This window comes from Mus musculus, chromosome 15, assembly GCF_000001635.26.
Source record: "Mus musculus strain C57BL/6J chromosome 15, GRCm38.p6 C57BL/6J".
Classification (NCBI taxonomy): domain Eukaryota; kingdom Metazoa; phylum Chordata; class Mammalia; order Rodentia; family Muridae; genus Mus; species Mus musculus.
Window position 1 is genome coordinate 30496871 of NC_000081.6, and position 6104 is coordinate 30502974.

The window sequence follows — 6104 nt, forward strand, 5'->3', positions numbered from 1 at the left end:
TGTGAGAGAGAATACATGATGTTGCTGCTATCTTGCAGTTTGGCTTACTGTAATAGCAACTCTATTTGGCTCAACCTAAATGGGCAATTAGGATAGATGAAATAGCATGAGCTGTGGGGGCATTGCGCTCTCTAACAAACAGCATCTCCCACAGTATAGCTGTGAATCCCACTGACCCGTGGCATTGACCAAGGCTTACTGATTGTATAAATGTCACACCAAAATAATCCGTGGAGTTCAATGATTTGCTCATTTATATCATGGGTCTGCATTGAGGGTCCTTTAAAAGAACCTATCTTGGGGAATTCAATCATCCTTCAGCCACATGTGAGTGACAGGTGAAAGAGATGATTGGAAGCTGGATGCTGGATGAGGTCAACGGAGATTTTGAAATGTGAGCTCAGCATCTTCAGGAACTCTAGGGAAAGGCCTATGGGTCTGAACAACTACAGCAGATCACAGACAGGGCCTTGAGGGAAAGATGGGTGAACATTGATTGCCAGTATAGGGCAACAATTCAGATGCACTTCTTGGTTACTCGGAGTGACTTTCACGTCAAAGAATACAATTCATATTATGTTATAGTTCAGGAATATTATTTCTAGCATTTGCCAAAAACTAGAGAGTAGGCCCTGGTATTTTTATTACTGCGCCGTCCTTCCTTTCTGAGCATAGAAGACCAGTTAAATTGGCCCTAAGTGTTAACCAAACATCTAGACATCTGGGAATAAACACTCTGTATTAATGGAAAACTGTAACAAATCTTAAATGCAATAGAAGATTTGAAAAGGCACATGCAACACATCATTTTTATCCAGTTAACATTTAATGTAGCTATCCAAGTGAAGAATATTATCATTCTACCAGGAAGGCATTGTATATTCTGTATGAGAACATCCTTGTTAAAAAACAGCATCCTGTGAATTGCCAGGGTGCTCTACAAAACAGAATACATTGACCTAAGTATTCCCAGCCAGGCTGATTAGGTGAAAACTCTTCACAAACAACAACTAACGAGACAAGAATATAATGCTTATGTTTCCCCTCATTAAGCATGTGTACCTCAAACTCGATGTCCCTAAGAAATGAAGGGATATATAAAATAAATGAAGTAGCCCAATTTGCCGTCTTGCTGGCCTCCTGAACATTCAAAAGGCTTATGGAAATGCTGAGAGGAACGCCAATTAATCCTGGAATAGGATGAGAAGAAAATGTTATGATAAATATTGTTTTACCTGTTCACTGAAGCCTTCATTACTTTAGTATGCTAAGAATAGTAGAAAGCGTGATGCCTGATGGTCAAGGGGAAACTGATACAGTTAATAAAAATGCTGAGCCTTGTCTCCTTAGAAGAGCCATCTCATTGACAGAAAGCTAATGCGAGTTAGCAGAGTCTGCATGCTTTGTTGAGAACAGACAGTGGAATGGACATTATTATCCCTTTGCCCCACTTGTCTGTTATATTAAAATTCTCACTTTTTAAACTATCCTGATGATATTTAAAAGTAAGTCTTTTTAAAGTTTATGGAAATTGGAACTGCTGTCATTTAGGTATCCCTGGGGAAGGAAGTGCCTTATGGGTATGTGGCTATCATCCCGCTGGAACCAAACAGTACGAGAATGGATACTTTCCTCCAGAATGGTACCTCAGTCAGATGTTTTTTTTTTTGTTTTTTTGGTTTTTTTTTTTTTTTGTTTTTGTTTTTTTTTTGCACAGAGTCCACCAAATGGTAGGGAGTCTCTGGAAATGCTTCAGATTGTTTGCGACTATTGTTAGGTAATACAGGCAATCTTCTGCTGGTGTTTAGTGAACTCAAAAATGGGACTTTAAATTCCAAATTCCCTGTCATTTTCCAGAAGTTTGTAATGAAAAAAATCATGTAAAATCATGACAAATGGGTATTTTCAATAGTTGTTTCTTTTATATCTTTTTATAGAGTGCCAGGATACACGTTCAATTTTTCTATTTACTGAAAGGAACACCACTCTTTAATTGTGCTCAGTGATTAGTTACTCCCCAGGATGCCCAGTTCCTAGGCCTGTGTTATACCACTTCCCTATAGAAGTCTATCTTTCGTTTGACATTTCTTTTCCATGTGTAGAAACATAGATTTAAAAAAATATATTAGGGTAAGTAGTTACTCTCTGTCATTTGAATGCCAGTGACTCTCTGTCATTTGAATGCCAGTGTCTAGTTTAAAAGCCAAGAATGTTTGGGAGTGAATATGTTCGTAAAGCTATGAGTTGTATTAGTGTATATAGACTTCATTCAGCTCTGTAGGTTCAAACTTATTTTAGTTTTCGTTTCTGCTTTTAATTTTTCAAGGTTATAGGCAAACTTTAATTTCACATATATTAACCATGCAATAGTATAGTGAAATAAATGAAGTAATAAACAATCATAACTAGGAAAAGTTTATTTCCATCCACAGTCTGGAGGTTCAGGCAAAGATCTGGTAACCCTGTCACTTTGAGCCTATGATGGGGGCAATAGGACTTGATGAGAATATGGCAGGATGGATCTCAAGCATCATGATTGGCCCAGGAAGAAGAAGAGGAAGGTAGGAGGAACCAGGCTTCCATAGTCCTCCAGTGCATGCCTCAGTGACTTAAGGATTCGGCCCTACACTCAGCTTCTTACACATTCCCAATGTCATGCTGGGGTCCAGGCCTTTCCAAGCATTTGGGCTTTGGGGGACACTGGACATATCTAAACCACACCATTATAATAATTGTAGATTTCAGCTCTGGACACTTCAGTTAAATATAATTATTACTCAGTGACCATTTTGAGCCAGTTTTTATGAAGGAGATTTGCATGGTCAAATTATTTTACTTTTAATTGACAGATAATCATTTTATTATAATGGGACATAGTATGAAATTTGGATGGGATTTTAATATGAATGAAAAAATTCATCTCACGTACTTATTTATTTCTGTGGTGAAACTATTTAACATCTACTCATTTATCACTTGAAATATACACTGCTTTATTCCTTATTATATGGCTTATTCTATATGATAAACCATTAAAATTTATCCTATCCTTAAATTCAAATGATCATACATTCTATCAAAATAATTTCAACATTATACTTGAAATGATGAATTTGGCTGAAGAAGAATTGTGTTGCAGGGCGTTGAGGATTTGAAAGAGTCTGGAAGCAGCACTGAGAAAGCTGCAGCATCTGTGCCTCATGTTTTGGGAATACTGAGTAGTCTTTCCCCTACTGCACCATTTAGTTAGTACATAAAACAAAGTTGGAAATCACTGGCAGCTCATAGCTATGGATAGGTCAGTGGTATATTCTCCCTCTACATCAGTGGTTTGCAAACTTGATAATGTAGAGATAGAGATACAGAGACAGACATAGAGAGATAGACAGATAGATAGATAGATAGATAGATAGATAGATAGATAGATAGATAGATAGATAGATAGAGAAATATAGGTGATATAGTTTAGATATAGATATATGTATATATGTTTATGCATCTATCTTTATATTAACATACTTATACAGAGATACAAATATATGTCATCGATATTCATTCACAGTGAAATAAAGTCTATTGAACAATTTATATAGAAATCATATTTAGTCTATAAGACTCTGAGATAGGCTCTGATACTAGCTTCTTTTCTTCTAGATAAGTAGAAGGTTGGGTGTTTAGCAAAGCTTCTAAATCATGTGGTAAGTACTAAGTGGCAGATCTTAGATTTAAACCCAGTACCTTAGATCCACACGTCAAGCTTATAACACCAGCAGCAACTGGTGTTGCAACCCATAGTTATTAGATGTATTTTTCCCGAGTGGCTGGCTATATGCTATGATTGTATCTTCCTTAGGTTGGTCAAGCATGGAAACACTATATTCCATGCAGTATCAGATGTAGAAATGCTTTCAGTTTTCCTTTAATTTTTAAATACACAAGGAAAAACTTTCAAGATTACACTTGTGACAAAAATGTTCTTTTACAATAGAGAGGAAAAGAAACCAAAGAAAACTCTTGCTTAGAGTGACACTGTGTATATAGGGAAGAGAAAGGAAACACAATGCATGTACCAATAACACTCATGGGAGAGAGGTCTGGATTGTTTGGTTCTGTTCTGAAGCACAGATCACATGGCATGTCGAGCTAAGGATTTTTTTACAGAAGTCGTACAACTTATGTATTTGGATGGAAAAGTGAATTAATCATTATAACTCCCTGAATGAACACTTCGTAAGAAGTGAGAACCGTTTCCCTTCAATGTCTCATACTCTAACACTCACTCAAGAAGGAGAAGTCTGAGCAGAGAATGGTTGTCACAAAAGCCTTTGAGGGAATGTGTTTCTGAGTGAGTGTGCCTCATAGACAGGACCCAACATTTCATTTCATCCTCCTGATAACACCACAAAGAGAAGGCGGTATAACTTCCATTTGCACAGTTTTTAAATAGATATCATTAGACCACAGAGGAAAAGAGGAACCCTTGGACTTTCTACTTATACCAGTCATGGTATTCTCAGCTTTCACTCTAAGAAGGTGAGACTTTAGTGTCTACAAAAGCAAGGAAGACTGTGGGAGTCCTTGGGTTCTCAAAACTGCTGTGTGGTCTTCAGTTTCTCTGCAAGATGTTCCAATGACATTAGCTAAATAAGGAAAGTGAAAATGGTTCACAATACAAAAACAGTATAAAAGCCTATTTTTTTATTCCTCCCATTTGAGAATGAAGTGACAGATGTTGCTGCTGTTTTAAATTTGGGGCGACATCAAGGGAAAGCTCCATGAGAAAATTCTGAAGGCAGCACAACATGTTTTCTTGTACATGATGTGAATATAGGTCTTCACCAGCATGATGGGGGATGACCCCCATGCTTGACAGTATAAGCCTCTAAACCCTAGTTACCCAAAGTGAGGCTATGAGCTAAGATATCATTGATGCCTGCTGAGAGCTTGTTAGACATTAGGAATGAAAGCCTACAACCCAGACTCAGGGGTCAGACTACATTTTATCAGGACCTGAGAGCATTGGAAAAAAAATCAAGGTTTAAATAACAGTTATGAGTGGCCTACTGATGGTGAAAACCTATCTCCGTGTGTTCCCATGAGCTAGAGCTGCATGGGAAGTGATTCTAATGTTGAGTGCTTTCTGTGTCACCATGAAAAGGTGGTTAGGTTTAACAAGCTGGGCTATCCTATAAATTCAGACTCCTGATAGATGGCTGAATTGAGGACAAGGCTGAGATTGCACATTGCTTGAGGTCGATGTAGCTCCCAGTGAAGCTGGTTGGACAGTATTATCCCTGGGAAGCACTACGGTGTAGCGTCTACACTATCAAGTACCATCCCAGTTGGAGGGAGTCATGAGGTCAAGTCCACTTCGAAGTTTAGAAACCTTCCTCAGTATTGTGGGGAGCCCACAGTCCTCACCATTCACTGCTCACTCAGAAATATCAACACTTTCTTGCATGTTGTGTCCTGAAAACCATGTCCCTTGTCTTTCATCGGAGGTTTTGCGTTTAATGCAGAAAGTAATGCTAGTTCAAAGTGTTATTGGGAAGAGAGAGCTGCCTCCTGTACTGCTGGATGTTATTTTCTCTTGGATCCTCTTCACTTTGAGAGCCTTTGTGAAATCATCTCTCCATCTTTACTCTTTTTAGCTCCCTGGCTGCCACTTCAGAGTGCTAGTTTCCGTGTTGACATCCGTACTAATTGCTTTATTATTTCATGAAGAAGTATTAATTGCTAATATAATGTTCACTTTCCTCTGAATTTATTACTCTTTTTAGTGCAAGTGAATATTCTAATTCTTTCCCATTTGTGTCCCAACCCCAGTTCCTTTTTTTTTATTAGATATTTTCTTTATTTACATTTCTAATGTTATCCCATTTCCTAGTTTCCTCTCCGAAAATCCCCTATCCCCTCCCCCCTCCCCCTGCTCCCCAACCCACCCACTCCTGCTTCCTGGCCATTTCATTCCCCTGTATTGGGGCATAGTACCTTCACGGGATCAAAAGCCTCTCCTCCCATTGATGACCAACTAGGCCATCCTCTGCTACATATGCAGCTATAGACACCAGTCCCACCATGTGTTTTCTTTGATTGGTGGTTTA

At 38.3% G+C, this 6104-nt stretch overlaps 1 protein-coding gene across 6 annotated transcripts in view; it reads left to right on the forward strand.

The window, feature by feature from the left end:
- Ctnnd2 (catenin (cadherin associated protein), delta 2) overlaps positions 1 to 6104 on the forward strand; it is an 856811-nt gene that overhangs the window by 324337 nt on the left and 526370 nt on the right. The gene's annotated exons all lie outside the window — the stretch shown is intronic.